The sequence below is a fragment of the Abramis brama genome (genome assembly GCF_963993115.1).
Source record: "Abramis brama genome assembly, chromosome: 22".
Lineage (NCBI taxonomy): Eukaryota > Metazoa > Chordata > Actinopteri > Cypriniformes > Leuciscidae > Abramis > Abramis brama.
In genome coordinates, this window is record NC_139984.1 from 14,840,019 (window position 1) to 14,860,817 (window position 20,799).

General features: G+C 38.0%; 1 protein-coding gene across 1 annotated transcript in view; it reads left to right on the forward strand.

Moving 5' to 3' along the window:
• Positions 1-19,914: 19,914 nt before the first annotated feature.
• The window catches only part of slco4a1 (solute carrier organic anion transporter family, member 4A1), a 36,583-nt gene continuing 35,698 nt past the window's right edge, over positions 19,915-20,799 (forward strand). The window contains exon 1 of the mRNA XM_084098542.1: positions 19,915-20,208. The gene's annotated coding sequence lies outside the window, so the exon portion shown is untranslated. The remainder of the gene's footprint in view (positions 20,209-20,799) is intronic.

Here is a 20,799-nt window from a genome sequence, read left to right on the forward strand (position 1 = left end):
AGCCTCATTGTCTTTTCCCTTCCGCTCTTGTCAATACACCCATAACCAGAACACGTCTTATATGTTAGTGGTTTTCTTGCCATGCGACTTTGAGAGGACAGGGAAAGGAGAGAAGAAGAAATCAATAGGGAACCAAATTGGAGAAATTCTTCCCATTACTCTCCCTGTTTCCCATTCCACACACCGCATCACAGATACAGCAGCTGCCGCTGCTCTGGTCGCAGCTCATCCTCTTCAGATACACACAAACACACACTGGCTGACAGGTGGTACACACAAACAGGCAGTTTGCACTGATATGTTGTCTCTTTTCTTGTACTGTGATTGTTTTTAGTTTTATGTTTGTGTGACACAAAACATCATGATTTACTTTTATCATAGTTCTCCCTTTCTCTCTCCAACAGACATCAATTGAGCTTGAATCCGTCGTAAAGCCACAATGATGTGGTTCATACTGAGATTTATGACTTCAGCTTGTCCGCACGCTCACCCACAGCAGTTTGACTCCATCAGTCAGCCAGAACAATTCTGAAGCTCATCAATTTCAATCTGGATAGATCTCCAGCATCAAATTGAATACATTATGTGAGTTCGATAATGCAGAGACTCCAGCTTCACATTAACATGGACCTAATGATACTGATGCATTATTCTCAAATTTAGCGAGTACACAAACAATATGAAGGGAAGAAGTTATCAGTGATTGAATTGATGAGGCTTCTATTATGTGGCTAATGCACAAGTTAAGGACTTTAACGCCATGTTATCATTGTAGCGCACAGTGCTTAACCCCAGGTTTTCGTTGTTCTAAAACTTGCTTTTATCCTCGGGGTAAAGGGGTTATCCTCGGGGTTTCACACTTATTTAGAAGTGGGGTTAGCACCCCATTACCCGGGAGTTATGAAACCCTGCTCCAGCTCCAGACTGCGACCAAATGGTTGCATTTTGCTACCTTTTTTCTTGCCGGTGCAACTAAATTTGTTAGAGGTCGCACTGGTGCAAGGGTAAAAAACAAGGGTAAATATCGGGATAGCTTTTCCCAGGTGGAAAGAGCTAATGAAGGAGAAAGAAAGGGATGCTGAAGTTGCCTGCTTTCTTCTCGACAGTTAAGTCAATTTTACGGTCTAAATTACAAGCTTTTTTTCATTGCTTGGTTGTGTAATTCATTATATAGGCAGCATAACAGTAGAACATGTATAGTTAAACTCGATGAAGTGCTATTGGAAGACATGTTGTCATAGCTTCTTGGTACATAACGGCTACCGTAGTTGCAACACGCATTTGAAAAACGAGACACTAGAGAGCACTATTGGCACTATTGGTAATGCAAAATACAATTTCACTGCTACATGGGAGAAATTCCTACACAGTGTACCTTTAATAAGCTAATTTTATCTGCATCTCAACTCAAGCTCAGTGCTTTAATGTCAAATGTGCATTTCCAAGAAATAAGCATGTCATATTATTAGTTACTGCACTTATTAATCAAAAATAACAAAACATTTATGAATAAATTATTACCTTTATGATTAAAAATCCCTCCACACCCCAGAACTACCAAATCAGGTGCTGGCTCCACCATCTGTAGAACTTCGTAGCACTGGTGCCACTGCTCTCAAATGTTATTTTGCAGCCCTGCAAACGTGCGCAGAGTGAAATGTTGTGGTGTTACTAGATGCTTAATTGACAACCAATCAAATGGCTCATATTCACATGCTTTGAACAGCCATGGAAACACCACATTGTATAAACAGTAGTTTAGTGACAAATAGTAATAGAAAACACGTCAATTGAAGTGAAGAAAGAACATTTAATCCTAGGGTTTAGGAATATACAGTGTGAAACGGAAAGCGTACGAATACCCAGGATTAATTGTTAACCCCAGGTAAAGTATGAGCAGTGTGAAACGTAAAGGAAGATAACCCACAATTCCGTTTACCCAGGGTTAACCATTTCAAGTGTGTGTGTGGGTTTTTTTTTTTTTTTTTTTTTGGTAAAGACTAGTAAAACTAGTAAAGCCTCATGTTTGTCACGTGACACACCGCAGCCACAATAGTGCTGTATGACAGATGAATTCCTTTTATTTTGTTTTTCCTTTTTTATCCAAAATATTCATAAACTTAACTATATCATGAACTATCATATATTCCGACTGATAAATGTGTACGTAAATGTGTTTTGACATTTAAAAAACTTCATAATGATCTGATCTGTAAGGCTCGATGGGCACCGCCATGTTAGTTTGCGTCGCAATTCAGATAATCGGATCTGTCAGATTTACATCACGTAAATTCATCCACTTCTCCCGAAATACATGCAAGTAAGTGACCGTTGAACTGGGAGAAGAATAGAGTAAACTATATAGTTACCTATACAATGTGTATCTGATATAAATAAAACACTTTGTCCAATTATAATACAAAGTATTATTTTTGCCACTTCCATAGACATCAGTGTGTATATAGTACTTACAGTATGTGCATTCAAATGTCTGAAACCTAAAATAAAGATGATGTGGTTGAAAACTGAATAGTTATCATATATGACAAGAGTTGAGTGAGTCAGGCTCTGGCTCAGAGCCAGCCAAAGGGCGAAAGCACATTTGAATTCAGCAGTTGATCACGTGATGCACTCAACGTTCTAATCACACAAATCGTAAGCTCCAGGGACCAGCCAAGACTGATCGCACTAATGGGAATTTAGTAAAAGTGTCACATCTTACCCCATTCTCCCTCTATGCCGTGTTTGAGAGCAGCCACTTCCACTCATCCATCCGGGAGTCTGAACGTGGAGAGACTGTGGCCATCTGCCAATTAGTTCAGCCTGAGGACAAAAACAACAAAAAAAAGAAAAGAAAAAGAGTTAATATTTAATTTGCAACTCCTGCAAACACATTAGAAATACAGTTGCAAATATATTCATATTTATTTAACAAAATATTATATGAATACCACAGAGCAATTATGCTCTATTTGTGTTTTACTATAAAGTCTCAGGAACAGGATCAACCATGTTTGTGAAGCTTTCTATTGACGTTGAGAGGAATGTCACATCAATCGTGCCATTTCAAAAGGACTGCTACACTGGGGAATCCAAACTACTTCTTAAAATAGTGCGCCCACTGGAACAAAGTGAGCAGGGTTTCCCAATTCCTTTTCTATGGGAGCTAGGCATACAGTGAGGCCTACAGAAGGGCACTGTGGGATTGAAAGCAGAGCAGAGAAAGCAGTGTGAGCTTCTTCTGCAACAGGTACACTTCTCTAAACAGAACAAAACCATCATTTCAGAACATTGTCAGTATTTTGTGAAATACCAGAAGAGAAAGAGAAATGATAATACTGTTTTGACCAGTGTTGTGTTACTCTCGTGTGTGATATTTCAGCACAAGTACAGTGCATCTTCATGGTACACTGCATCCTCCACAAGAGGCTTACAAGATATATTGTGCAGTGCAACCTGAATAGTTTTTGGTCATGTTTACAGCTGATTTACATAGGCTAATTAGTGATTCAGGTGCTGAACCAACAGGGACATCACAAATAAACAACGATCAGTGGGCACAATTCATTCTTAGTGATTTACCCGACTGAACGTCAAAGACAGAAAGAAAAGAGGTTACATAAAAAGGGTAAGGGAAAAAAAAAAAGTCAACTGGATTATGGAAAATTCTGCAAGAGAGGCTAATTTTAGAAACACTTGATGGTAAAGTCACTAGGCACTGATCCAAAGTCACAACAACTCTGCCAACGAGACGACAAAGTGACTATTTTTCTCTTTCTAAATACAATTTAAAGCACACAGAATATAATTTCAAACTTTAAAACCCATTAAAAAAAAATTACTATGAAAATGTGTAAGCCAATAATATTAGAGGTTTAATAACAGAAATGTGGAGGGAAAAAACACTTTACTTTACTTTCCTTTTGAGGTGGTTGTGGTGGAACAGTCCATATTATATACAAATGTTACACATAAAAAGTTCTAAGACTAAGATGATTAAGAATGAAAAACATACAGAAGTTATTTTAGTTAGTGTTAATTGCAACATTTACCAATACATTTTTTAAATCAAAAGTTGCACTATGAACGGACATGAACAATCTCGAAGATGACATGAAGACATGTATTTTGACATGTAACATGGAGAATTGTATTTTTATTAATTAACATTAACAAAGACTAATAAATGTTTAAAATATTTCTCAATACTCACTGTTAGTTCATGTTAGTCAATATACATTAACCATAACCAATGTTAACAAATGAGACCTTATTGTAAATTGTTACCAAGATCATATTTCAGGATAACCTTATTCATATTCATGAGCTATGCACAATAATATATATATATATATATATATATATATATATATAAAAAGTGACTAAATATTTATGTCATATTTCAGCTTACACACAACAAAACGCAGAGAAAGTAGAATCTGTAATAAAATCATTTAGTAATAGGCTAATTGTTTCATTTGTACTATCGGCAGGCACATAAATATTTGAGAACAGACTTGAATTAGCACAGGATCAATGAGCCAGGACATTGAATTAATTAAACCAGCTCAGCCAACATTCCCACACACACACCAAATACATGGACAGTTATAGAATTACAAGACACACACATGCTACACAGCGTCCTTCAAACAGCACTCAGAGTGTAACACATTAGTTTAAGGAAATGACAGGGCCAATAATCAGACAGGTGGATGTTAGTGCTGACGGCGCTGTCCTAAAGGTCACAGTGTACTCACACACTCAGACTAATCAACATGCTGTTAGTGTCTCTATAGAGAGAAGTATTTAAACAACAGTCAAATATCTTGTTTTAGATGTGCGCTGTTTGCCATGATAGGTTTGAATTTCTTGAAATTTGACTGAAATCACTTAAAAAGGAAAATACAGTTAAGTGCAACGCAGATCTGTCATATAGACTACATAAAATATATAATGAAAATACTACTGAAAAAGAATGTTGTGAAATCATTGTTTTAGCGCATTGTCATGGGATAAGCACATCCATAACATCTTCATGACTAAGTTCACTTGTGCATTCACAGACTTTGGTTTTGTGCAATTGTAAGTTGTAATATGTTTATTTTGTGTATATCTGATTTATCTCATAGGATGCGTTTAGTTTATATTTTGTGTTTGGAATTAACGCTATAGTAAAATGTATACGTTTATAATAAAAAATATATATATTTTACACATTTACACAAAATTCATTAAAAAAAAATGTTAATTTATGTTTATCATTACTGATAAATATTATTTAACATTATTGCATTTTTTTTATAGACATCAAAATGTAAGCTTCCCATGCAGGGATTGTGACCAAGATTATCAGTGTATACTGGCATGAGGATAAAAAAACACCTTGAGGATAATGAGTAAATAATGACAGAACTTTCAGTTTTTTGGTGGACTATCCAAAATCTAATCTAATTATTCTGCTTTTTTTTTAGACAGCTGAGCATTTATGCTAAGGGTCATTGTATTGAACAACGGTGTTAGTTTCACTACATCCACACAAATTCACAACTGGTACACTACTGGCATTCACTTTGTCTGTCAGTGTATTTGAGAGTGTTCAGTGTTTGCATGTGTGAGTGTGTTTGTGTCATGCTGCTCTTTATAGAGCCCAGTGTAATCTTTTTGATTTGCTGGATTGACCCCACTTAATTCAATGGAACAGAATTGCTGTGACAGCAGCACTGAATGGATTTTCAATGCACTGCACCTGCACTAATAAGTTTAAGGATAACCTCCTTCGTTCAGCGTAGAGAGACCGAAAAAGACAAAGAGAGAGCGAGCGAGAGAGCGACAGCGGGACAAGACAAATTAGCTCACAAGTCACTAACACACTTTACATAAACAAGGGTAACACATGCTTCAAAGAGAAACAATCAAATGTATCCAAGCAAAGACACACTCACACATACACTGGTCAACATACACTTCTAGAGGCAAGGACATATATTCTAATGTAAAGGCAAACACAGTTCTCTCAATCTGAATATGTGGCCTATCAGTTTAAAAGACTGCAGCAGAGCTCTGGATCAATGTGTGCGTTTAACGGCCTGTCTGCATAACGTCTGGCCTGGGAGAGGACATCCAGCACATCCGCCTATAGTCTGTAAATGAGGAAGCGACAGACAGGCAAATACAACAGCCGAGTTGAGCACAGGCAATGCAATCTGAACACAAAAACATATACGATGTCATTCCCCAATCACAACTCCAATGTGATATATTACCATATATACAGTAACAGTAATATTTTTATTAGCACCTCACAGACTTGAATATGGCACACAGGTTGGGCTGTCACGATTATGAAATGACAATTAATTGTCTGAAAAAATAATTGTGATTATGCAGATTAATTGTCAGTTTTAGGCCTTTGTCATACATTTTTGTGTGCTTCAAGTTCATTCATTAAATAATTGTGATCAATTTAATCCTTTGCAGTGTAAGATTACAGTTAACACCTTTACATATTAAAGTAATTATTCAATTCAGTAAATAACTTCAACAATCACAACAAACTGGCCAATCAGAGAAAAGGCCATACACGTATCATTCATACATACACACACATATATATACATGTGTGTGTGTGTGTGTGTATATATGTGTACTGTATATGTGTATATATAAATAAAGAGTAATATATTTAAAAACAATATATATATATATATATATATATATATATATATATATATATATATAAAACAAAGAATAATATATATTTATATTTTGTTGGTTTATATATATATATACTGTATATATATATATATTATATATATATATATATATATATATACACAGTGAGGAAAATAAGTATTTGAACACCCTGCTATTTTGCAAGTTCTCCCACTTCACTTCAAATCATGGAGGGGTCTGAAATTGTCATCGTAGGTGCATGTCCACTGTGAGAGACATAATCTAAAAAAAAAAAAATCCAGAAATCACAATGTATGATTTTTTAACTATTTATTTGTATGATACAGCTGCAAATAAGTATTTGAACACCTGAGAAAATCAATGTTAATATTTGGTACAGTAGCCTTTGTTTGCAATTACAGAGGTCAAACGTTTCCTGTAGTTTTTCACCAGGTTTGCACACACTGCAGGAGGGATTTTGGCCCACTCCTCCACACAGATCTTCTCTAGATCAGTCAGGTTTCTGGGCTGTCACTGAGAAACACGGAGTTTGAGCTCCCTCCAAAGATTCTCTATTGGGTTTAGGTCTGGAGACTGGCTAGGCCACGCCAGAACCTTGATATGCTTCTTACAGAGCCACTCCTTGGTTATCCTGGCTGTGTGCTTCGGGTCATTGTCATGTTGGAAGACCCAGCCTCGACCCATCTTCAATGCTCTAACTGAGGGAAGGAGGTTGTTCCCCAAAATCTCGCAATACATGGCCCCGGTCATCCTCTCCTTAATACAGTGCAGTCGCCCTGTCCCATGTGCAGAAAAACACCCCCAAAGCATGATGCTACCACCCCCATGCTTCACAGTAGGGATGGTGTTCTTGGGATGGTACTCATCATTCTTCTTCCTCCAAACACGTTTATTGGAATTATGACCAAAAAGTTCTGTTTTGGTCTCATCTGACCACATGACTTTCTCCCATGACTCCTCTGGATCATCCAAATGGTCATTGGCAAACTTAAGACGGGCCTTGACATGTGCTGGTTTAAGCAGGGGAACCTTCCGTGCCATGCATGATTTCAAACCATGACGTCTTAGTGTATTACCAACAGTAACCTTGGAAACGGTGGTCCCAGCTCTTTTCAGGTCATTGACCAGCTCCTCCCGTGTAGTTCTGGGCTGATTTCTCACCTTTCTTAGGAGCCCCAGTCCGAGGGAGATTGACAGTCATGTTTAGCTTCTTCCATTTTCTAATGATTGCTCCAACAGTGGACCTTTTTTCACCAAGCTGCTTGGCAATTTCCCCGTAGCGCTTTCCAGCCTTGTGGAGGTGTACAATTTTGTCTCTCGTGTCTTTGGACAGCTCTTTGGTCTTGGCCATGTTAGTAGTTGGATTCTTACTGATTGTATGGGGTGGACAGGTGTCTTTATGCAGCTAACGACCTCAAACAGGTGCATCTAATTTAGGATAATAAATGGAGTGGAGGTGGACATTTTAAAGGCAGACTAACAGGTCTTTGAGGGTCAGAATTCTAGCTGATAGACAGGTGTTCAAATACTTATTTGCAGCTGTATCATACAAATAAATAGTTAAAAAATCATATATTGTGATTTCTGGATTTTTTTTTTAGATTATGTTTCTCACAGTGGACATGCACCTACGATGACAATTTCAGACCCCTCCATGATTTCCAAGTGGGAGAACTTGCAAAATAGCAGGGTGTTCAAATACTTATTTTCCTCACTGTATATATATATATATCCCAGTCTATAACATGCCAGAAACATAATCACTGCAATGATGATCTAATCACAGACTCTTAAGCACTTGCCAAATCCAAACAGCAACTTTTTTTGGCCGGGCTGAGAGTGTGTGTGTGTGTGTGTGTGTGTGTGTGTGTGTGTGTGTGTGTGTGTGTGTGTGTGTGTGTGTGTGTGTGTGTGTGTACGTGTGTGTGTACGTGTACATAAGATGTATTATAATTATTGTTACATATACACACATATATACACACACATATATATATATATATATGCATATACATATACATATAGATATACATGTATATATATAGATATATACACACACACACAGACACATATATAAGAACATAATTAATAACTAATATATCTTATAGGTCGATAGTTCAATAGTAGCCTACGCCTACCTGTAAACAAATGAGCAGTCTATAGTCAATAAATAAATAAATCAAACGTCACAAAAGGTTATGCTTTTTAGGAACAGAAGCTGAGCCCATACTTTCCAGCAGGTGAAAATCCACTGTGAATGTATCATTCATGCTGTTTGAAACGCTCTGAGAGTCATTCAGTTGGTGTTAAGCAGGAGTTTATTCACATGATTGACAGCCACTCAATCGTCTATTAGTTTATCACAATGACCTGGGTTCATTTTGGCTTCTAGTTAGTAATGCAGCCAGTTTCTTTTTACACAGATCAACTCCACAACAGTGCTCCTTCTACTCAACAGTACGTGCACTTCAAAGATGGCTTTCTGACGCACTAAAGGGAACAGTTTTAACAGAAAATACACACAAGTCATTATAGCTTTCTCTGTGTGTAACTTCCATCCAGCAGCGTTATAGGGCAACGGAGTCTGTCCTCTAGTGGTGACTAGAAAATACTACACAACAGAGTCACAGGTCACAGGCAGAAAAAGCACACTGCTGCTGAAAAAAACAAATCTGTCATTTATTCATACATATTATATATTTGATGGCTGTGGAGGAGAGAGGATACAGCAAACTGCGACCAACTGCTCACAAAGACAAGTGGGAAAATCCTGATCGGACAGTTTGTGTCAGTTTAAACTGTCTTGTACAAGAAAACAAACAAATAAATGAATAAATATTAGAAAGCAAGCCCTTCTTATTGTCCTTAATAACATATTACAGAGTAAAATTCAAGACCATTAGACCAGTTCTAATTATATGCTCCCAAATTAATTCCTGGCTCTCTATTCCCCTTTAATTCCAGAATCCAAAAAGTAATACACATTAATTACAGTTTTTCTGAATTGCTAGAACACATTTCTCAAAACCATAACCCACGTTGTCGAAACCTTAAACACAAAACAAATTCTTCAAACTACATTTTGAGAACATCTGACTCTTCTGGCAAATTCAAACAATTGCCTCAAAACCATTTTATCTGAAATCAAACAATGCTCTCAGATCATACACAGCGAGTCAAAATTATAAACACTGACTACAGATCATTCATTAGACACTAATGGAGAACGCAGAATCAATCTTACAATCTTAATAAATTAACTGGTAGGAATAAAGATCAAAAGATAACTTGAATCCTGACCCAAGATAATGATATGATAGCAAGTACATTTAATGATTTCTTTATAAATTAAGTCAGGGAGCCGGCTCAAAGTATCCCAACTGAAACTATACCATCTATCCCTATTGATAAATCCAAACCTATTTTTAAAATAAAAGAAATATCTGAATCAGAGGTTATAAAAAGTATAACCTCGCTAAAGAATTCAAAAGCAAGGGATTCACATGGTTTGGATACCTCATTTTTAAAATTACACAGGGACGCACTTGCTTGCCCTATTGCACATCTGATCAACCTGTCAGTTAGGCAAAGTACTTTTCCAAGCTCCTGGAAAACAGCAGTAGTATCTCCGATCTATAAGTCTGGTGATAAAACAATGGTGTCAAATTATAGACCCATTAATATTCTATCAGTGATATCCAATGTGACAGAAAAATGGGTAGCAGAACAGCTGAAAAAACATCTAAACTTGGGCCACACCCCTTTGCACCCAATGCAATTTGGATTTCGCACAAACCACTCTACAGAGACAGCTAAATGTTTCCTCCCTGAAAACATCAAGTCAACATTAGATGAGGATGGTATAGTAGGTGCAGTGTTTCTGGACCTTAAGAAGGCTTTTGACACTGTGAATCACCAGACACTATTACCAAAATTATCTTTTTTTTTTTATTTATCAGATGAGGCCATGAAATGGATGGAGTCATATTTAACTAACAGGAAACAGAGCGTACATATTGGTAATTCTTATTCTTCATACCTCGACTGTAATATTGGTGTACCCCAGGGCTCAGTATTGGGCCCTATCTTGTTTAGCCTGTACATTAATGACTTGCCTTCAGTTTGTCAATCTGTTAATATACAAATGTATGCAGATGATACAGTTATTTATTTGCATACCAAGAACAAACAGCAGGCTGCAACTAAATTAACCGAAGCACTGGTGCATGTTTCTGAATGACTAAAAATGTCAGATCTGCATCTTAACATTAATAAAACAGTCTGTATGTTCTTTTCTAAGAGGTCCACAAGTGTACAGCAGGCTGATGTTTTTATTGAAGGAGAAGCAAGTTTGGCCAAACAGTCTCCTCATTACGGGCCTCAAATTATTGGAACTGCCTCCCTAGTAACTCAGAGAGAGCACCAGCTATTTATCATTTAACTGTATACTGTATGCACTGCAAGTATAGTATTGTACTGAATATTGTATAGTATTGAATGTCTTGCACTTGCATACTGTGAAAATACAGTGACCCAACTGCAAAAGCCAAAAAGGTTACAGTAAAATTCTCTAAATGAAAAGCATGTTACAGTCACTCAGAAGAATTGTGCAACTGCAGAATCAAGGTCAGTGAGAGAGATTGATTCTGCTTCAGCATCATGTCTTCATGTTGGTCTGGCCGGAGGAGTTTCTCCACGTCTCAGACAATGTCATCTCTGCAGGCAAAGGGAAAAACCCTAAAGCAGATCCAGCCTAGACGACAACATTCTCCACACCTTGCTCTTCCTCGTCCTCCTCCTCCTTGTTCACCACCTCTTACACACATACTTTTCCTCCTCTCCTTCTTATATTGTTTCCATCCATTGTTGGTATCAACATTCAGTGCAACATTTTGAGTCAATTTTGGGACTCTGAACTGACTTGTATTGGGGTACAGTTGGTTTGGTCACATCATAAGAAATAAGTGTGAACAATTTTGAGTCGTTGTGTGACAACTTCTGCCTGTCTGTGTTTAGCGTTTTGAAACATAAGTGCATCACAGTGCAAAATGTGTTTATAGTGAGTGAGAATATGTTTAGAGTTTTGAAAAAAGAGTGCATGAGATTTGCAAACAGTGTTTTAACTACCTGAACTTGTTTAATGTGTTACAGAAAGAGTGATTTAATCGACAAATTTGTTCACAGAATGGGATTTAGTGTTTCAGCAATTCAGAAAAAAACTGTAATACACTTCGGCTATTCCAGAAGAACATGTCGTTACATCAAATAGGCTACCAGCACCAACCGACAATCCCGTGCTTATAACACCCTCTAGTGGTGAATAGGTGAAGCGCAATCTCACTCATCTAAAACTCGTCTCACTCATCTAAAAACAGGCTTTAACTTTACGTGTTGCATAGTTACATTTAAACGAGGTCTTACTGTTAAATTCAGCTGCCTATACACGAGCTCGACCTTATTTATCCTGCAAATGTCAACACATCTTTCACGAAATGAGACAAACTGACAATCTCCACAAAAAGAAACAAAACACTCCATGAGGGCAGTAGAGTATGTTCATTAGCATTAGCAAAAGTGTCATTGTGTGCACTAAATGAGAAAGTTTAATAGATTAATAGTTTTACAATTAAATCTTACCGTTTGTTTGGTGAAATGAGTTGCTTGAATAAAGCAGCCTAGCTGACGCGCAGCTTGATTGACGATGATGTCATAAAATGGAGACCATCACGCGCTAAAAGTTTCCGCCAAAATGGCATATTTACCAGTTAAAAGGACAAAACGGTGGAAAACCAATATCAAAAAAATAATTGCCTGTACATAAAAATCACAAATTTCCTAAAGCTTCTTTAACTGACGGAGATCATCTCATTCTCGTTTTTATTTACATTTATCCGAAATTAATTTATTATGTTTTTATCATGCAGCATGGTCTATCGAATATATTTTGATTTGTCTTCTATTCTATCAGGTTCTCCGAACTGTCCTTGGGTGTTTAAACATCGATTAAAAAAATTAAAAATGTTGATTCTGCTATTTGCTGCCTTCTGAACTTTTTCAGCCTGTACTACCAATAGATGACAACAGTCAGTATGTCACTTCAACAATCGCAAAATAGGCTACTCCTATATGTTCACAATAAGAATAATCTTAAACTTGCACTTTGCTCACCAAAAAAGAAAAAGAAAAAAAAGTAGGCCTATAAGGTAAGATATTGTCTCTCTTTTTTTACGACAGTCTTGAATTAATAATAATAATAAAAAAAAACACTTTATTTGGACCCCCTTTTGCCTTTAGAAACTGCCTTAACTGCCTTAATTATTGTGGCATAGATTCAACAAGAAACATTCCTCAGAGATTTTGGTCCATATTGACATGATAGCATCAAACAATTGCTGCAGATTTGTTGGCTGCACATCCATGATGCGAATCTCCCATTCCACCACATCCCAAAGGTGCTCTACTGGATTGAGATCTGGAGACTGTGGCGGCCATTTGGGTAACCAGTTTAAAGAAACCAGTTTGAGATGATTTGTGCTTTATGACGGTGTGTTATCTTGCTGGAAGTAGCCATCAAAGGATGTGTACACTGTGGTCATAAAGGGATGGACATGGATAGCAACAATACTCAGTTCAATACTGGCTGTGGCGTTTAAATGATGCTCAGTGTGTCCTAAGAGGCCCAAAGTGTGCCAAGAAAATATCCTCACACCATTATACCACCACCAGCAGCCGGAACCATTGATGCAAGGCAGGATGGATTCATCCTTTCGAATAGATGAATGTTGCAGCAGAAATTGAGACTCAGACCACGCAACGTTTTTCCAATCTTCTATTGTCCAATTTTGGCGAGCCTGTGTGAATTGTAGCTTCCCTTTCCTGTTTTTAGCTGACATGAGCGGCACCAGTGTGTTCTTCTGCTGTAGCCCATCTGCTTCAAGGTTTGATGTGTTGTGTGTTCAGAGATGCTCTTCTGCAGACCTCGGTTGTAACGAGGTTGTTTTCTATCAGCTGGAACCAGTCTGCCCATTCTCCTCTGAAACAAGGCAGTTTCGCCTACAGAACTGCTGCTCACTGGATATTTTCTCTTTTTTGGACCATTCTCTGTAAACCCTAGAGATGGTTGTGTGTGAAAATCCCTGTAGATCAGCAGTTTCTGAACTACTCAGACCAGCCCGTCTGGCACCAACAACCATGCTACATTCAGAATCAGTTAAATAACATTTCTTCTCCAATTTGATGCTTATTTTCATTACCCTAAGACAGCTCTGGTGAATATAATCTATGGGGAAGGATTTGATCATGTCAATCGGGAGGACAGAGAAGGGTGAGATATGCTCTTCTTGATGGTGTTCAGGTTGCCAGCACTCCTTGAATGATTCATCTGTCCTCATGGTCAGGTTATATGTTTCAGGATATATCATCCGACCATCCCAGGATCCCCTCTGGTTGCATCTATCGCACCCATAGTATCCAGAAAACTGCTTTACACACTTGACCATAGCTTTTGCTGGAGCATCTCAGGTAACACATCTTACTTGGATGTTTAAGAGTCTGCCTCCTCAGGTCAAACCATCCTGGATTAGTCTTTCAGAGCTGCAGAATATCTGCTCAGATGTTTTGAGAGCTGATCTGCCACAATAAACTTTACACTCGACACCATCTTTGGTAAAAAGTTCATAGTGGTTCTCATTTCCAAAGAGTGTCCTTGCAGTATGGGGAAGTTCTTCATGTCCATGTTTTTTAAGGATGTTTAAAAGAGCATTCACAGCATTATGTTTAATTTTTTTATTTTTTTTTTTTATTAGATTTTCAATTTTTGACAATAAACATGGCAAAAAAAACCCACAACAAACAACAACACATCTACCAATCCCTCCCACCCCGCGGTCTTTTTATAATGGGGTACAAAATGGACAGATAAGTCTACAGAAAAACAGTCACAGGAATGATAAAAACATTTATAAAAAACAATAAAAAATAAGAATTAAAAATAAAGAAATGGGATAAAGTGTTGAAGTGTTCAAACTGAGTCCTGAACATTGCTTTGCGCAATATACTTGGAGACCTTATCAGCAGCTGTTGTCCATATTTTTAGTGTTGAGATTTGAGCCAAGTTCACCCGAGCTGTGGATATTTCTAACATTATAATGTCCCGAAGTTGAAACAACCACTTGAAAATATCCAAGGTATGTGGTGGGAGCCAGTGTTGAGAGTTTTTTTGCAGACGTTAAACCGGCCAGGTATACAATTTTTTGCAGCTTAGAGAAGTCAAACTGAGAGTCATCATTCAGTAATAATACCGAGGGTGTCACTGGAATCGGATATTCAGTGATTTTCGATAAGATACCACATACCTCAGTCCAAAAATGTTTAACCTTTTCACATTCCCACATCATATGGAAAAAGGAACCAAGTTGTTGGTCAGGACATTTATCACAAAAAGGACTGAAGGAGGAGTCAATACGATGTCTTTTGAGTGGGGTCCAATAAGTTCTGTGACAGAAGTTATAGTGAATCAGTTGGTGATTAGGATTCCTAGATGAAGTAAAAATGTTCTGCCATACTCTTCCCCAGTCGGTGACATCCTCCTGTTGTTCACAATCTCTTTCCCAATGCACGCTTTATAGCTAGGTGATTTGCTGAAGCCTCTAAAGCCTTCCCGTACATCCATGAAGTAAAGTGACTAGAAGAGGACGACTCAAACCAAGCAATGATCGGATGTATAGGAAGTGTTTCCCCCCAGGGCACCCCATAGGCCTTCATGGCCGATCTTAGGCGCAGATATAAAAACAAAGAAGAGGGTTCTGGTCCATACCTCTCACGCAGTTCTTGAAAGCTTAACAAGTGTTTAGGACCAGCAATATCTTTCAATGTATAAATGCCCTTCTGCATCCAGTTTTTAGAGAAAAATGGTATACCACCCGAACGGATATTATTATTATACCTAATAGGTGTATGGGTGTGCCAAATACGCGAAAAATTAATAAATTTTTCCATAAGTTTGAAATTGACTACTGTGTGGGCCATGATTGGACCAAAAGCTTGCACACATTGCTTGTTGTTTAGCCCAGAAAACAGTATATCTTGTAACCTGTATTTGCCAGCTAAGCTCTCCTCTATCTCTTTTCAAGGAACCCTAGAGAGCGGGTCTAGCCAATCCTTAATGAATTTGATTTGAGAGGACCTATGATACAATTCGAAATTCGGAAGCGCTAACCCACCATTATGTTTTGCACGCTGCAGTGTTTCAAATTTCAATCTGGGTTGAAAATCATTCCAGATGAATTTACGAATTTTAGAATTGAGTTTGTGCCAAAACATTTTAGGTGCAGGTAACGGAATCATGGAGCTAAAAAAATTGATTCGTGGCAAAACATTCATTTTAACACTCGCTATTCTGGCATGTAATGATAATGGCAACGAGGTCCATTTTTGGAGATCTTGTTCAACCTTAGTTAGAATTTGTAGATAATTGGCATCAGGTATGCCACGGAGGGAAGAGTGAACAACAATGCCTAAGTAACTTAGTGAAGATTGTATGGAGATATTACAAGGTAGTCTAACTTTCTTAGCCATGCTATTAAGTGGAAGCAAAGAGGATTTATCCCAATTAATTCTGTACCCAGAGAGCCCACTGAACTTTTCAAACACCTTCAGTATCTGGGGAATGAAACTTGAAGATCCGAGATAAACAGTAAAATATCATCGGCATAGAGTGATATATGTTGCTTATGAGAGTTAACTGAGATTGAACAGACATTTTCCTGTCTTATCAGTTGGGCTAGGGGCTCGAGTGACATTGCAAATAGCATAGGGGATAATGGGCACCCTTGTCTTGTGCCTCGTTGTAAATTAAAGGGTGAAAAATGTACTCCATTAGTCATAACAGAGGCTGTGGGGTTTCTATATAAAACTCTTATCATGTTTATGAAGCCTTTGCCCAGACCGAACACCTCCAAAACAGACCAGAGGTAGTCCCACTCCAGCCTGTCAAATGCCTTCTCTGCATCCAACGAAAGAACCGCAGCTGGAGTGACATTATGTTTAATTTGAAACATACATGCCCATTCTGGAAGTTGTTCTCTGAGCATGGGTGTATTGTCTTGTTCGCTCTCAGAACTTGACGGGGCTGGATCTGAAAACAAAAGATTTTCCTCCTCAAAGAGTTGGTTGTGACTAAGACTGTCAGTTTCAGGAATGCTGGCCATCTCAACTGAACTGATAGTTTCTTTGTTGGGCTGCCTCTTTTGTGCCCTTGACACTCTAGCCCAGGGTGGCCTCCTACGCTCTTTGGATGTCATCATCAAGCTACTGTACTTGTGTCTCTGCCAATAATCCAATAAAGTACGTTTTTCAGTGTACTTGTAGATTTAATCTTGATTTAGGCTTGAATCAATGGTCTGCACAGTCTTCACCTAACTGTGACCCTAGGAATAAGTTAATGAAGTGAACTACAACTTTCTACAAACAAGAAGGTGAATTATTATTGTGATTTGCCCCACAATCTATTGCACTGGGGCGCCTATTGTTTTTACGTTTGCACAGTATTCAACCCTAGACCTCATTTTAATTAAACTCCAGTACAATAGGTGGCGGCATGCATAGTGTGCTGTCCGCCAGTAAACCCACAGGTGAACAGGAAATTGGGCCCTATCCGCCTATTATATGCACACAGACCCGGCCCTCCCTATACCCGAACTAAGCGACTGCTAGGGAGCCCCCAAACTAGTCCGACCATAGACCCTGACCGTGACCTGTAACTCGACGTACATTCACATCACATGTTAACGCAGCGATAGAGTTACTCACGGGACACTGCACTTATTCACAATCACAAAAGTTTATTATTTGCATTTGCTTTAAAGCCTTGCCAGTTAAATATTTCATTTGCGTGCTGTTCTGACGTGTTTTTTTTCTGAGTGCGTACACACTGAGCGCACGCACACTAAAAACCTGTCAAACAGCGCCCGATTACTGGACTTTATCTAAATTGCGTCTGATTGTGCAAATACTGTCAAATGTAAATGCAAATACTGTCTAAAGTGAAAGTAATCAGTTGCGTCTGTCACTTTGTTAGAAGCGGAACAGCAGCCTATAGTATACATGGATAGTTAAAGGGATAGTTCACCCAAAAATGAAAATTCTGCCATTATTTACTCACTCTCCATGTATCAGTTTCTTTCTTCTGCTGAACACAAAATAGGATATTTTGAAGAATGTAACCAAACAGTTGCTGGTCCCCATTGACTTCCATATAGGAAAAAAAACAAATACTATGGAAATCAATGGGGTCCATCAACTGTTTGGTTACACACATTCGTCAAAATATCTTCTTTTGTGTTCAGCAGAAGAAATAAATTGATACATGGAGAGTAATGACAGAATTTTCATGGGTGAACCCTTTAATGTTAATACATTTATTATTGTTATCTTGTTGCAGGGCCATATGATCTGTTCATTTTATGTATTATTTAAGTATTTAATTTAATATTGTCTGTTTTGTAATTAATTTATATATATATATATATATATATATATATATATATATATATATACAGTATATTTTATATATATATATATTATTTTATATAAGAAGATACTGTTTATTTAAAGTTATCTAGTTAATTGTTCTGCACATTTGCTCGTATTTTTTTTTTTTTACCAAAAGCAATTAAAGTGGTTAACTAAATGCATTGTTTGCTGGTTTATTTAGTACACCACATTGAGTATACCACTACTGTAAGACTTTGAATATTAAAGTGCAAATTTAGACCTGGCCACTCTTGTGGGTTTGCTACTGTTACAATTTGAAACCGTAGAGGGGTAAAAACATGCCAGCTGCCAGACATGATGTAAGCAACACAACTACAACTAATAAAATTGATAATGGGTGTGTTTTGTAGTCTGTGAATAATCAAGCACTGACAATAGTCAGTCATATTGGTGGCACCATGGGCCCCCAAATAAAATTCTGCTTAGGGCCCCATAAAGGCTTAGGCCGGCCATGACTATAGCCTTTGGGTAGCTATAACACGGTCATTTAAAAATGGGTGTGGCATAATATACCCAAAAAACGTATAAATCTTAAACGAAAACTAAAAACTTCACGAAATCAGATGAGCATATGCAACATGATTCTACACAAGCATGCAAACTTTTATGGAGATATGACAATAGGTGGCATGTCAAAAAGCTTTAAAAAAAACAGATGTTCCATAGTAAATTGCCTGTATTGTCTATAAATTGTATTTTCCATCTCTAGGTGGTTACAGGCTTGCTAAATAAAACATAATACCTTTTTTTATGCATGTGCTTAAAGGACTTAAAGCGCGCTTGAACCCTGATAATTGAAGCTTGCAGCTATATTTATTTTTACATTTGTATCATTAGATATTTGAGTAACTTGAAACCCAGTACTTGCGTTTAAAAGTGTAATCAGGCAATTTCTCTCCAAAAAATTCCTGTTGTTACAGGCACGCAATGAATTCATGGGGTTTGCAAGGCTGCGAAGGATCCATCTGTTGTATCCTTCATTGCTTGGGAAACGAAGGACGCATTTCGTGGCCGCATTTGAAGGAGCCTTCGAATTGGGACAGCCTTTGTCGCGCTGCTGTGACGCAATCGGCTTTGAATGCGGTCTTCGAAGAATGCGAATCATGCTGGAAGAAACTATCAGAATCATACATTTTAGCTCTTTTTGTCAACATACAGTATAGAGAATATATTTTAGATTTTTCAGCCACATACAAAACCCATTATTTTAGTTGTCCTATCAGCGGGGGTGCACTATGCTCTTTGGTTTTAGTTTTGGTTTGTTTGATTATATTAATGCTAATGGTCATAGGTCCATATGCCTTTCAGCTAACAATTAGCATATCCTGCATTTGTATTTTGCACCCCTGCCTGTCAGTGGTACAATGCTGCTATTGCTAATAAAACTAAAATCCCTTACATTCTTTTTTTCCCCCTCTGCAATGCAAACTAGATATTGATGGAAAAACTCAGACAACATTCTCCAACCAGTCAAACCTTCACCTGCTTGCGTTAAGTCACACCGGTTATAAAAACTGAGAATAGCTCACTTCCTGAAAAAAGCAAGAGACAGACACTAAAGAGTAGATATGTCTCTCACATAAACAGGTCACGAACCTAAGAAAATAAGCAACAACATTTGAGTTCAACACTGCATGCATCAGAGTCAAACCAAACCTGCTGGTTAACCGAGGATGCTCGATGCTGCAGCTTGTGCTTTATAAGCGCGGTAAAGACAGTTGTCAGACTTAGCAGCCGTTTGGGCGGACACCTATTGGTCCAGCAGCATAACGCCATGGGGGGCGGATTCTCATTGGGTGAACGCTGCTTAATCCGAAAGCTGAACATTCTATAACATCTTCAACCTAAGCGTTTTTTCGTGGATTTACGGAGAGACAAACTAATGCTCGCGAACGTGAAATGCACTGACAGATCTGTCTGAAATGGAGAAGTCGTCTAAATCCTCAGTAGCGTGACAACGTGAGTAGCTTTCATGACATTTCCATGTTGAGACAGGGATGAATGAAGAACACCATGTGAGATTAACTATAACTGGGTATACAGTAAAGCAGCACTGGCCAGACAGTATACCAAACCACAGCGAGCCATATGGCTGATAAAACGCTCAGACATTAGTGCAGTGCAGACGACAAAGACTCATAAATGAGTCTGGATTGCGTATTTCCTCCACATGTCTTCAGTATGCCAGTGCGGAGGCACATGATCACAAACACAAACCGCAGGTCACTTCATGAGACATGGGCATCCTAAAATATAGCTATTATTGTTATAGCGTTTAACAGTATCTTTTTTGCAATCGACCAGCGGTGATTTGTGAAGTGTTGTGTCACGAAACCTACAGTGAATGGCAAATTGTCTATATTAACAGCGTGATGTTTAATGATCAACAAGCTTTACTAAGGGAGCGCCACTATACAATGTATTTCTAACCGTTTGTTCCTCTGAACAGCGCAACCCTGCTCAGATAGCCTATTTGAGGACGATGTCCGAATCACGAACAAAACGTTATTTTATGTCGAATCTTGGCTCGTTTAAACTGGACTACGTTGG